General features: G+C 34.3%; 1 protein-coding gene across 2 annotated transcripts in view; it reads left to right on the top strand.

Annotated features, from left to right (window-relative positions):
- PCDH15 (protocadherin related 15) overlaps positions 1–14,937 on the top strand; it is a 761,207-nt gene that overhangs the window by 632,254 nt on the left and 114,016 nt on the right. The gene's annotated exons all lie outside the window — the stretch shown is intronic.

Raw genomic sequence — 14,937 nt, 5'->3', positions numbered from 1 at the left:
TGGAACCAGTCCTGGACATCAGTCAGAGCACTGCATCCATCAGCATCTTTAGAAGCAGAAGGAGGGAAAAGAAGAGCTCATGAGAACCAGAGAACGGGTACACGTATGAATGCCAGAGCAAGACAGCCCAAGCAGGGTGCAAGAAAGGAGAATAAAGTGAGAGTAACTGGAAACAATGAATTCTAGAATTTTCTCCATCAGTTCAGCAATTGATGATCATAAAATTATTCACTCCATTTCATTTATTTCAAATCTTATTTACTAACCTAGTGTATATAGAGGGCTGCACAGCTGTAGCCAAATCAGATTATACACAGTGTGTCTTTGGAATTAAAGTAATTAAGTTGTCTTCAATGATTATGTATCACTTGCATAATTAAATTGTATAAAAATAGCAGACTGGTCCCTTGAGTTTTTAAAATCTGTAAATTGTATAAAATTATATTTTTAAAAAATATAGAGGATGCTTCAAATTATAATTGAATTGACTAAACCAGGAGTCTGAAGTTTAGAGTTGCTCTAAAGTATGTAATGTAACTACCTCATTGAAAATAAAAATAAATGTCATCTTTATTTGAAACAAATGAACAGTTAGATTTAGAAAGAAAATTTTGCTAAATTTTTAGGTTGTAGAACAGCATTTTTCAAGAAATAGCTCTGATTTCTGGGAGCAAAAACATATTGATATCTCATATGTGAATATAATACAACTAGTTCTCATTACTATAACTTAAATGTAAATCTAAGGCTAATAAAAGTTTAGTTAATATACTCACCTATACTCATATGTACCCAAGTATGCATGTAAAGCTTACACCAATTAGCAAATTGATGAAATACCCTCAAAGAAATGCATGAAGCCTAAAAGCTAAATGTTAGTTGTTTAATGCCTGATACTTTGAATATTGTTATTAACATTTTATCACTGACCTTTGCCTCCTGAAATACAAACACATGTATTTCAAACACAGTTTCATTTATTAATGACTGTTAATGGCATATAATCAGTCCTTAGTTCATTAGCTGTGCAAATACTAAGTCCATTATGTAAGTTGAGAGTAATTAATTAATCAATTGTTTAAAAGTTTATCCCTGCTTCAAAGTTAGCTGCCCCATAATTTTCAGCTCTACCACATATTATATGAATAAAGGTAAACAGGCGGTTTGATTCATGAAGGAAGTTTTACTGTAATCTCTTTACCAAGAATTTGTTAATGAAATCATTTTCAAAGTAAGTTTTACAACTATGCTATAACTGGATTTAATATTTAAATGAAATTAATAATTAAAATAATGCAAATCAGTAATTAAAATTTTACAATTTGTTTCATAAATTCGACACTAGGAATATTCAAAATTTAGTATAGACATTTCAAATATATGTAAAATTACTGGGAATGTTGTAATGAACTCCAAGGGTCAACTCCCCAGCTTTTTCCTTATCAAGTCCTGGGAAACACTGATCCCACACTTTCGGCTATTCCCCAACTCTGGTATTTTGAAGCAGATCAAAAAAATACTATTTCATTTTTTGAAATGAAAAATATGTTACTCTTAAAAATTAATCACAATATCATTATTAATCCCCCCAAATTAATAAACACTCATCAATACTGTCATATTAAAATATTAGTATTCATTTTTAAATATATTAATATAATACACAAAAGGTCCGTACATTGTAAATGGTTGATAGGTCTTTCAAGTGTCTTTTAATCTATAGGCTTATCCGTGGCCACCCCCTTGTATTCATTATATTTGTTCAAGAAACCAGACTTCTGAAGCCTGGATTTTGATCTTGTATCTCCAAGAGGTCATTTCATATTTTTGTTTATCTCCTTTATTTCCTGTAAATTGGTAGTTCAAGCTGGAGACTTTCTTAAAATCAGGGTTTTTTCTTTTACAAATAGATCCTGTGATATTCACTCCTTAATTTAGGAGGCACCACAAATCCCTAGGACTCTCATTTTGTGCTGGTTACAGCCTCTGATAGTCTTTTCCTATCTATTAATTCCTTCCTTCAATTTCTTCTATATTTATTAGCCAAACTTTTCTGCCAAGAAAATCTCTATATTAAATATTTGGTTGCCTTGAAGTCCTGCTCTTACAGGAAAAGCAAGAAAAAATTATTTCATTTATTTACTGCTTTTCAACATAATGAGTTGATTCACTATGATACTCCAATTGTAACTGCTGAGCAAACAAATATTTTTGATTTATGGGCCATATGGTCTCTGTTGAAACTATTTAACTCTTTTATTGTAGAAAGAAGAGACAATATATATTTTTTAAAAAGAGTGGGCTGTACGTCAGTATGTACACAAATAGACGTGGCTGTGCTCCAATAAAATCTTACTTACTAAAACAAGTCGTGGGCTGGACTTGACCAAGGGGATGTAGTTCGCTGACCCTTTTTCTAATTCTTCTACTTTATCCCCCTACCCCACCCTTTGCTATTATTTGTATATTTCCGACTGTGAGCCGTGCTTCTGCCTCATATACTTCCTTTTTCCACACATCTAATTTGAAGTAATATTATGTTATCCCTGTTGATACCAGTAAATAAATTATCTATGGCTTGTCCTTTAGAGAACTCCTCAGAGTAGACTTATAGGAACACCATTTTCTATATTCTTGTGCATTAATAAACGTTTGTCTGTGGTCCTTATAACTGAACATGAATTTAATATAAAACCTTGACTCATTTTTCTTTCTTTGACTTATATATTTCACTCCATTGACACAGGATTGCCCCAAAGAGTGTTTCACCATTTCTTAGTAGTGATATTTAAGTTGGAAGTCACCTGCCTACCTTACCAACCTTACCTCCTCCATCTCCAACACCAGATGATGGTAGCCTGAGTGTTAAAAAAAAAAAAAAACAGCTGCTAGTAAACAGGTTAGGAGATGATTAATAAAGAAAAAAGGAGTCTCTTATAACCTCTTCTCCAAAGGTAGGAGATTATCCAGGAACACATCTTAGCTGGGAAGGAAGAACAGTTTTACTTTTAAGTGAAATTTGAAGTATTGATTAGTATATTGAATTAGATTACCTTTTTTTAAAAAAGCTTAACCATAACTATAGTACTTTCTAATAACTAAAAAAAAATTTTTTTGTGTCATAGGGTATCTTGAACTTTTATTCAACAGCAGTAAAAAGACTACCTCAAATCAGCAGAAAGAAGGGAGAGTAGAAAATAAAAAATAGACTTTTATAATTATATTCCACATTTCCATGTTAAGCATACCATTTTAGAGTGGCTGGAGAGTAGAAGGGAGTCAAAACATTTTTACTGAATTTACACTGTTTTGTATGAGGGCAGGGAGTCCTGTCTGTTATGTTCATTGATATATGTCAATAGTATAAAATGCAAAACACATAAATGTATTCAACAAGTACTTGTCCAATGAGTGAAAGTTCAAAATACTTGTCAAGTGGATAATGGGACAGTTAAGGCCATGTTATGAAAGGACTTGAATATCAAGCTGATAGTATGCAAACATGTAGCATATATACCACCCCTAATCCCTGTACCATAGCCTACTCAGAGCCCTTTCATTGCCATAATTTAGGTAATCATTGCAATAGATGGAGACCATGTGCTGTTTTAATCATGGAAATATGCATGGAAGCTCCCTCCTGGTACTTGACATTGTAGGGACTCTGGAAAGCTTTGAAGGATTTCTTTCCCTCCAATACAACTAGAAAGTAAGTGTTGATTTCTCAGCTCTCCTTCAACCAAAAACTTTCTTATCCTCCAGATTCCCAGTTTATATTTCTCTTCTGCTGGTCCCATTCTGTTCGGTGTCCATATTTTCTTCCCTGGCTCCTATATTGAGCATTATTTTGACTGAATAAGTATCTTCATTTTCTGAGTAAAAGATAAATTGAATGCATTAATATTTCTAATGTTATTTCAAAACGGAATCATCTTTTGTTCCTGTCTACATTCCCTACCTCCCTAGACAAACTCAATCTCTCTTAGGTTTTTAGGATAGAATGTTATTGGTAGCAAGGAGACTTGAAGGAGTCTGTGTCCAAGAAAACTTCCACAGAAACTTGTATAAATGTTTCTGCCACTAAGTCATCACCATTCTTTTATCTTTATGTAGAACAAAAGCAATAATATACACCTTGATAGCTCAGTTTGATTTATGGAATTCCATAATTGAAGTGCAATTTTTCTTCCATGGTAAAATTATAATTATCTTTAAATGTGGAAAAAAACCCGACATTTCTTTATATGAAACATCCTTGTGTTTTGATTCAATAACTAGCCTTTCAATCAGGAATAAGTGACAGGACAATTAAGATAAACCTTAAACTGGTGATAAAACAACTCAAATGCTATTGATTTCATTTTGCGGTTTTGCTTTAGGGTACAAGCTTGTAATACATTTCATTTCCTTAGCTTTCCTGGTTCTAAACAGAAGGTCTGACAAATAGTGCTAATGACTCTTTACTCATGATTAACCAACTTACAAAAGCATTCCTCATATAACTTGGATAACAACATTGTAACATGTTGCATGTTATTTTTTCAGTCTTAAAATCCCAGGTATATTCAAGACCTTTTATTTGTACTATAAATATATGACCACAGTTTTTAGAGACTAAATTCATACTTTATTACTTTAAAACTTGGACAACTAATCCCCATGATATCCTTTATGGTATTTTTGTCTTAAATATTCTAGATTTCTTATATAAATATACAGTTGAAACAATTATATTTTTAATGAAACAAAATTTTGTCTGTCCAAGAAAACAACTGAGTTGTGCAAAAAAAGCTTTGCTAGGAAATGTAATTTTTGAATAATTATGGAATTTTATTAATACAGTCTGACCAAATGTATTGAGGCAATATGCTTCCATTGACCCAAACAGTAATTTTTTGAACCAATGCCAAAAATGTGTGATCAACCTTTCTAAATTATAGATTATAATATGTATTTCTTCATGTGTATCATGAAGGAATCATGTTTCATGAGAAAATATTTTATCTTGCTTTTATGGGTAATTAAAGTTAAAATATTTAAGAGTCTAGGACTGCATAAAATTGTTCTGCTTAACTTATACCTAAGTTTAAGCCCAGGGCTTAAAGACAGGAGGTATAATTTTCTTTATACTTGGGAACTTCTGTTTAATGAAAACAGTTAATAATTTAATTTTTTTCTTTGCCTTTTTAATCTGAATTTAAATCAGGGTTCAAAATGGAGGTCATTCACTGATAAAAAATATAAATATTTTTGCAACCAACTATTCTGTTACTGACAGCAGTGATCACGTGGTTAATAATGAAGCTCCAAAACTATACAATAGAAACTTAAGCTTCAGAAAAACTTGTCTTTCAATAGAGTCAAATTAAGCCCTATTAAATGCACATGAAACTGCACAGAAGAAATAAAATCTGTTAAGTCATATATATTATAGAAATATCAACATTTCCAGAAATGGAAAGCTGAAGCAACTATCTGGATTACATAAGCATATGTACATAATCACATTAGCCATTAAAAATATGGGGACATTATCAGAATTTTCTGCTAAATACATTAATTCTTCATACTATTCACGAGTGCAGTCACTGACCCTCTATAGTCTGTTGTTACATAATTAAGGTGAGACCTCATTTATAGAATAAGGCAGTACAAGTCTTTTTAATATTTAAATTTTTAATATTTAATTAAAATTTTAATATTTAATTAAAATTTAGATAGTTATTAGATTGATTATTTTTATTTCTTATAATAAATAGAAAATGAGCATTATTTTCTCTTAGTGACACATTCTATTTTGACCAGCTTTAACAAGCAGCACAACTGGCTGGTTAATTATTTTAAGAAAAGAAAAGCTTCCATTAATAAACAAAAATTAATTCCAGCATTATGTTTAAATAATATAAAGAAATATGGAGGGAAATGCCGCATAGGTGGAACATAAATAGGATGAACCTTGAGAAGTTTTCATTTTCTCAACTTCAGTGGCATTCTCAATCCTGCTCAGCATTTTCTAAGTCATTGCATTTCACAATTTTCGTATTGAGTTTTTTTCCCTTGATCTCAAAGAATAACTACACTTAGCTGTCTTTCTTTGCATTATTCCCTCTCTAAAACATCCTTCCTTCATTGTATTCATATAAACTCCTAATACTTTATAAGGCACATTTTAAAGTCCATTTAATATTTTAAACTTTCCTTAATCATTCATTGTCCCTGTCATATGGAGAACAAATGTATTGGTCTGGGAGTTCTCAAAGGCAAGGATTTGATATCCAATGCAGTATTGTCCCAGGAACATGGGTGCTATGCAGGTGATCTCAGAAAAGTTTAGTTTGTGATGGATCTTGAAGGAGAGTATAGATATAGGTGGAGAAGATCTATTTTGAGGAAAAATAGTAAATACTTCTTTGCCAATACAACAGAGAATTTCCCTAGTTCATTATGTTTGAGGCCATGCTTTAACATTTTCTATCAAAAAAATGTTATAAGGTTATCTATTGCTCTACTCAATTTTACCTTTTTCACATTTACTATTTATATTAAAAAGTCATATTGTACTTACTCCTCAATCTTCTTATAATTGATTTTGGCCAAAATGTATGTCATTTTAACCTGGAATAATTAACAGAATGATAATTTTATAATTCTTCTCAGTGATTGTGAATTGCATCACATTTACAAAGACCTTTTATGAGTCAAATATATGAAGTGATAATAATATGCAAGATGTAGGATCAAACAGCCAAATCCAGAGCATTCAAGATAAAAGTGGTCTATATGTATACAGCATAGGATACTGGGATTGTACTATTTTGATCCTGGTATCAGTTATCACTTATTATCTTTGATTATATTACATGGATTGGTAAAGACTTGTGGGTCCCCTTGTAATTATTATTACTCTTTAACTAATGCTAGTGTTATTCATTACAGTTAAGTAGAGTCAAGATAATTAAAATGAGACATGAAGACTTGGACTGTATTTCATATTTAATTAGTAAGAAAGTTGTGTATCTTAATTTTAAGAATAATAAATTGTATTAATGGACACAATGAGAAATATATATAAGAAGTAAAGCAAGCAATGATATATGTGGTTGTATGTATGTGTATGTATATACACATACACATATATAGGCTTTCAAACAGATTAGCACTTTTTAAGTTATTTTACTTACAACAGCTGTGTTCATTTAATTTTGAAACACATCTAATATGATTCTGTTTCCTTTCACATAACTCTTCAAATATTTCTTTCATGCTGTAGGGATCATGATAAAACTGTACATTAAACAAACACTTTGAGTATTTGATCAACATAAACATTTTTCTAAATGCTGTAAGAGGGTAGGTATCTATAAGAAGAGATCATGGTCTTTGAACTGTCTGATGATAATCACTTGAGATGCTTGTTTAAAAATATTTTTTGTATTCTTTTCCTTCAAACCTACTGAATTAAGATATCTGGAAATAGAAGATGGAAATTTGAATGTTTAGGATGCTCCCTGTGTCTGTTTTTCACAACTTGTAGATTACTTTTTTAGGCAGAGAAATAAGTTGACAAAAGTTCACATGTAGGATAACTTGGAAAGAGATAGAGTGAATGTTAAAAAATATAGTCCAGTCTTCAACAAGTATTAGGCCAATGTCTTAGGGCTCTCCAGAGAAACAGAGCAGTAGGTTATAGGCATAGATAGATATAGATATAGATATAGATTCAGATATAGATATAGATGATATAAAGGTAGAAAAAAAGATTTATTATGAGGGATTGGCTCTTGTAATATTGGAGACTGAGAAATCCCAAATTGGCTGTCTACAGTGTGGAGGCAAAATTTGATAGTGTAGTTCCAGTCCAAATACAAAGGACTGAAACGTGGGGAAGCCAGTGGTAATGCTGTAAGCTCCAGTGTGAGTCTGAAGGTCCAAGAACCAGGAGTACCAGTGTTTGAGGGCAGAAGGATGACCATGCTCAAGCTGAGAGCAAATTCACTCTTCCTCCAACTTTTTGTACCATTTAGGCCTTCAACCAATTAGATGATGCCAAACCATTGGTGAGGGTTGTCTTCTTTAGTTAGTCCACTGATTCAAGTCCCAAAACACCCTCAAAGACATTGACATAATGTTTTGCCAACTATCTGGTCTTCCCTTAATCCAGTCTAGTTAATGTATAAAATTAACCTTCACCAGCCAGTGAGATGGGGAAAATGTTAGGACATACTCAAAAGAAAAGTTGACAGGACTTGATGACTAGCCAAAAAAAGAAAGGAATAAGTCAAGGATAATTTTTTACTTTTAATTCTGGTAACATGAATTAAATCTAGAAAGTAGTCATAAATAAGGAAGTGAACTTTCAAAGACTAGACATATAAAGTTCGGAAGAAGTCATATAAAATGACTACTTAAGCCAAGGAAATGTTATAGAAAGGGTAACTAGCATCATATGGTATAAGTATAAATGAAATACCATGAGATTTAATTGGGAGAATCAGGCAGAAAGGCATCAAATTAAAAAAGCAGCTGTCTAGCTTCTATAGCCCACAGAGAGAACTTAACTTGCACATACATGAACATACCCTTAAAGTTGCCAAAAGCAAGGTACTCAGAATGGTACTGGTCAATGTATTTAGAGGGAATTAGGAAATGAAGGTAAGGAAAAATTCATTGGCCATGTAACAATGGTAGTTTCCTGGTCAAGGAAATATATCCTAAAGCAGGAAAGCTGATGAAGCTAAGGAGCTTGTATCAGAGAGGCATTTTAGTCCATTGAGCTAACCCAGATCCAGTGACTTCATTACTCATGAATGTGACAAAAGAGGAGAATTAATGATCCTCCAGGGCCATCTGGCCTGTCTGGGAAACTGGCAGTATAGAAGAACAGAAAAAGACTGAATTTGAGGGAAATCCTTCATTTAGTGAATGAAAGAAAAGAACAAACATTTAAAAAGCCATAGAAAAGAGGAGCAAACTTTATGGAATGATGCCTGTTAGCCAAAGGAGAAGGAGGGGTTTAAGAAAAGCAGAGAGTGGTGAAAGCATCTAATGTTACAATATTCAAGAAAATTCATGGCTAATAAGTTGCATGGCACTTAGTTGGGCAATATGATGACTACAGGTAATGTCAAATAAGTAGAGGGGACTTGTATGTAAAGGAAAACAGGGAAATTATAGCAGGTAAGGGAATTTTGGGCTTATCTGCATATTAGACACAATTTAAAATTTAATGTATTCTTGAACATCTCTTGATTTTTCTATTTTTTATATATTTATGAAGCATGCATTTCATTTTAATTTACATATTATATGAATTCAAGAGCAGAGACTAAAAATTTTATGTTCCAGAGATAAGAATCATAAATTTAGCTTGTCTTTCTTTTTAATCATTATTCAAAACACAAGTCTACTAGTCAATTCTTCTTCCAAAGCTAATTCACATTTTTCATCCCCAGGAACTTTTATAAGTTCAATCAATCAATCTTGTTTTTCTCCTTGGCATCTTGTACCTAATTAGTTTCTAATGTACTATCTTTAAAATAATTTCAGACAAACAATTTAAAGGAAATCATTATTTTAAATGCTGTCACTTTCAATTCTGAAAGTGTTGCCAATTATTAATTTACAGCATATGCTTGCCATCAAGATTCCTTGATAGAGTTGCTATGGTTTTGTTTTATTAAAAGGCACAAGAGTTAGATCCTCTAACTAGGATAGCAATTCAGTTTCATTTGCAGAAGCTTCCTATTTGATGATATTCTATAAATGCTAAGATAAACATGAGATCAAAGAAGAGGTAAAGGAAATGTGTTAAAAATGTATTAAGAAAAACTTTACAATTGAGATGATTTATTAATGAAACAGCTCAAAATCAACATTACCATAATATAACAGCAGAGAAAAGGCAGATACCTAAAAATCTAATGTAATAATTTAAGATCCCCAACTTCAATATCAGACAGGCCTAGATTCCATATATATCTTTGATCTTTACTAACCTCTCTCACCTTCAGAACTTCATGTCAGGATAATTATGTCTCTACCTCTTAGGGTGTTTGAGAATTTTAAGGAAAATGATGTCTGCAAAGTACTTGACTTAGAACATTGAAAACCCCCAATACAAGAGCTGTAATAATTATTGTTACTATTATTTTTATTATTATAGCTGTGATATATTTGAGTGACACTTAAAAGTATAGCAATCACATACTAAAGTCCTTCATCTACTTGTGCAGGCTATTGTATGTAGATTCTCCATGTTTCTAAGTTCTTTGTATTACCAGTGGTTGTAGGTTGTGATATGATAGAACTGCAGTCTTTTGGAGTCTTTTGGTTGAGTTAACCCCATCTTGATTGATAACCAGATAATGCGTCTACAAAAATACAGGACATTTTTCTCAAAAAAGAATGGCCAAAGTAATGTTATCATCCGTGATGCCAAAGGGGAAAATATGCAAATTATAAGATTAAGTTTGACAATGCTTAATGGAAAATTTGCATTTATAATGTCTTTTTATACCTTAAAAGGAAAAATGCAAACTTTCGCTATTGGTAATGAGAAACGACCTATTCTCTGATGTGGACTAAACTGGTCATTCCAAACAGTACTTGGGATGGTTATTTGGTATGAAGCAACAGGAACCATCTGTGATGGCTTATACTAAAAAAAACTTATCAGAAGAAAACTTGGTGGCTTGCACAATCAAAAGAGAAGCTGAACAGGACCCAAGGAAAAACAAAAGCCCAGATAAATTTTAGGAATCTTAGTAAGAAACTAAAAACACTGCTCTTTTGGGCAATAGCATTAACACAGCTAGGATCATGAACATACAAGCAACTGGCAGTCAGCTCAAAGGTCAAGTGCCTAAGGCAGGGAATATGATTAACATGGTTGAGACTTACCCTTGGACAAGTGTGGAATACAAAACACTGTGACTGACAGTTCCACTTAGAGCACATGGAATATGGAGATACAGTAACCCAAGGAGGAAAAGATGGAGGTCTGTGTCCAAAATAAGGGAGGAACAAATGTTGGGTAGACAAACTAAAAACATTCTACTTTCTTTTCAGAATTTAACTTAGGACCCAAATGTGGTTGACCAAAATACTTAGGTGGGCATTGTGGCAGATAGGTATATAAGAGTGGCATATAACTTAAAAGTTACAGTGCTAGATTTTACTTTATATAATAATGAAAATTTTACTTCCATTTTTACTGTGACTAGTGCTTGAGAATTTTAACTGATTACGTGAACTTTTGAAAGCTTACACTTTTTTGCTTCAAAAAATTATTTTTTCCCTTTAGAAGTTTTAGAGAAAATTAAAGATAATGCTTGTACTTAACGACATAGTGCAAGAACTATGAACCCCTATTTGACAAGCATTCATTAAGTACTTTCTAAGGACTATATTTAATAGTAGTTAAATTGTTTTATCTTATATTCTAAAATTTCTGCAAAAATCTAATTATTAAATATGATATGTACCAGATGACTAATGAACTAAACAAAGATACACAGATAAAGAATAATTAGATCATGCTTAGAGAAGGTTGCTTCGCTCTTTAGTCATTGCTTTTTGGTTAAGTCTTCACAAGTAAATCATATATGCCTAGGTATCTTCTTACAGACAAACGAGCAACAAAAAAACAAATTTATTTTATTTTAGCAGGAAAAAATTATATGATTAGCTAGCATCAGCCAGGGCTTTTCAATGCAGAAAAAGTAAATATTCACATGGTGTTTCCTCAGGCTTTTTCGATACAAAGGTGACATTTTGGAAAAGGCATAGAAAAGAACCAATAAAGTTTATTTCAAGATACTTCATTTTTTTCTATATTATGTTTTGTAGCCTCTTGTCTTGCCAATGGGTTTCAGCCCCGGACAAGTTCGCTATGGATTCAATGTGACCAAAGAAATTGCCAGCAAAACGTTCTTTGGGGTGAAGTGTTTATTACCTGGCTTGTTCTCTCTGCAGTATGTCGAGCACTGGCGTCTCTGCCTCCGCCCAGAACACTGGACCGAGCTCTGTATATAGCACAATAGTAGCTTATTGCCTAAAGGTGTGGAAGAGGTAGCCTAGCAACAGGCCAGTTACATCATCAGGTGGTTTAAGTTCAGTGAGGATCCTGGCCACAGTAACCCCAACTTCCCCACACCTCTGTTTTCTCTTTTCCTCTAGTCTTTCAACATATTGAACACTAACTTTATCTTAATCATAAAAGTAGTACCATCAGTACATAAAATGAGGGAAGATGTATAAAGGAGAAAATGATTACAATCTTACAGTTTTGAATGTTTTTAAGATTTACATATTTTCTTTCAGGTTTTTTATTTCCTGTGGCTACACACACACACACACACACACACACACACACACACACACACACACACACACACACACAAGCACACATTCTGATCACACATTTTCAGTCTAAAATCTTGGGCTTTTTCTCTCCAATCAGTATTTTGTCAAAAATATTTTTATGTCATTAGATTCTTCAAAAACATAGTTTTTATGATTGTTTTATATTCCAACATATGGGTATATCCTAATTTACTTCTGACAGCAGATAGACGGGTTTGTCATTCATCAATCAATTCTCTGTAATTCTAGCTGGGTATCCTACAATTCATTTCAATTCTGACTCTAACTAGAGTTAGCACAGACCACACAGGTTAAGCTCAGACCCACAACTGCCTCCCACTTCAGATGCCAGGTGAAAATAGGAGGTCCCCAAGTTACCCACAATTTCTATCCCACTTAGCTGCAAGTCAGAGGTTCCCATGAACCCCTTCCTTGGATTCAATAAATGACTATAATAGCTCACAGAACTCAGGGAAACACATTTATCAGTTTATTAGTGTAGGGAAAATGGAAGTTACTATGGCCAGAATCCTCACCTGACCCTAATCTACTTGATGATATAATTGGCCTCCCTGGTAAGTCAATGCTTTCACACCTGTTGACACTGAGCCATTGTTGTCTGTGCTCTGCCCTGGAGGCAAAGGCTAGATGGTCTTGCTGCCTGCAGGCTTGCTGGATGCAGATGTAGTTCTAGCACTTGACCTGCTACTGTGAGAATAAAGCTTGGTATAAACCCTTTTACCCCTAATGTTTCCATTGTTATTCAGTCTCACCAAATCCAGAGTGAACCTGCCTGGAGCTGAAATCCCCCTCCAGCCCAGAGCTACAATTATATAGGAAAGGATAAGAATTGACAGCCAGATGAAGAGATACACAGGACAAAGGTCAGGAAGGATCTCGGTGCAGAAGCTCTTATCCTGGTGGACTTTGGGTGCCATACTCAACTATAGGTGGGTAAGTTCTCCAAACCTCATATTATAGGAATTTTTATGGAGGCTTCATCAAATAGGCATGATTGGTTATTCACTCCATTTTCAGCCCCTCTCCTCTCTCAGGAAAACAGGGGTAATAAGGCTGAAGTTTCTAAGCTTCTAATCATGGCTTGATCTTTCTGATGACCAACACCATCCTGTAGGCCACCAAAAGTTGCCTTATTAGAACCAAAGACATTCTTGTCACCAAGGAAATTCCAAGGGATTCAGGAGCTCAGTGTCAGACTGTCTTGCCAATGGGTTTCAGCCCAGGCAAGTTCGCTATGGATTCAATGTGACCAAAGAAAATGACAGCAAAATGCTCTTCAGGGTGAAAGGGTTATACTCAACTTTATTTCCAGGTGGCAGGTCAGTCACTAGAATCCCATTCACTCAGAGCAAGTCTGTATGCAGCAAGCCGGTCTCTGCCTCTGGGCAGCTGTCCACACAGTGGTCCTCTGGGCTTCTCTGTACAGCTGTCCCACACAGCCATCCTTTGGGCCTCTGTCCTCGGTGCTGCCACCACTCCAGCCTCTGCTCTCCTGCAGCCTTGCAGCCCTACCACCGTGTCATCCAGAGCACTGGGTGGAGCCCTTTATGTAGAGCCAACAGCCATATATTGCCCACAGGTGTACAGTGAGCTAGTCAACCATAGCCAGGTGAGAATCCTGGTCACAGGAACTCTCATTTTATCCACACAGACACTCCTATCACTCAGGAAATTAAAAAGGTCTTAGGAGCTATGTTTCAGGAACCTGGTTCAAAGACTAAATGTTAGAACAAAAGATTCTCCTAGCATCTCCTTACAAGGGATTTTAGGAGCTCTGTGCCAGGAACCAGGGGCAGAGACCAAAACACTATATATATCATATTTCTAATTATTTCATGTACATTTATCCAAATATATACATATATAGTATATATAAATACCCTTATATATACTTTTATATAGTTTATTCACTATGCAAATGTTTTGAAAGTAACATGTATATCAAAACACTTCAATTTTTATGGATAGCAACTCTAAAATTTTACATTTTTATGGCAGTGTGGATAAAGTGAAGGGTCCTATGGCCAGGATCCTCACCTGAACTAAACTACTTGATGATGTAACTGGCCTGCTGCTAGGCTACTGCTTCCACACCCATAGGCAATCAGCTATTATTGACTGAATCACTATATAAAAAGCTCAGCCCAGTGCTCTGGGCAGAGGCAGAGATGAAGGAGGATTACAGGCCTGCAGACTGTTGGATGCAGACATAATTCCAGTGCTCGACCTATCACAGGGAGAACAAGCCAGGTAATAAACCCTTTCAGGAACCCAGGAACATTCCATTGTCATTCCTTTGTCTCACTGAATCTATAGTGAACTTGCCCGAAGCTGAAACCTATTGGCAAGACAATTGGTGATAGCAGGATTCATTGCTGACCAAGGAAAAAGAACAGGCTGCCCTGAATGGAGGAGTGTTTCAGCACCTGCACCTATGAATGGGGAGACATTTTAGTGTCCCCCAGTGCACATGTGGTACTGAGAAGAGTGGTGGACTGGGCTCCACCTAAAGAGAAAGAAAAGTTGTTTCTGACTGGAATGGCATTACTATGA

Source organism: Manis pentadactyla, chromosome 8 (genome assembly GCF_030020395.1).
Source record: "Manis pentadactyla isolate mManPen7 chromosome 8, mManPen7.hap1, whole genome shotgun sequence".
NCBI lineage: Eukaryota > Metazoa > Chordata > Mammalia > Pholidota > Manidae > Manis > Manis pentadactyla.
Note: the sequence above shows the minus strand (reverse complement) of the source record. Positions and strands in the feature narration are given on the sequence as shown.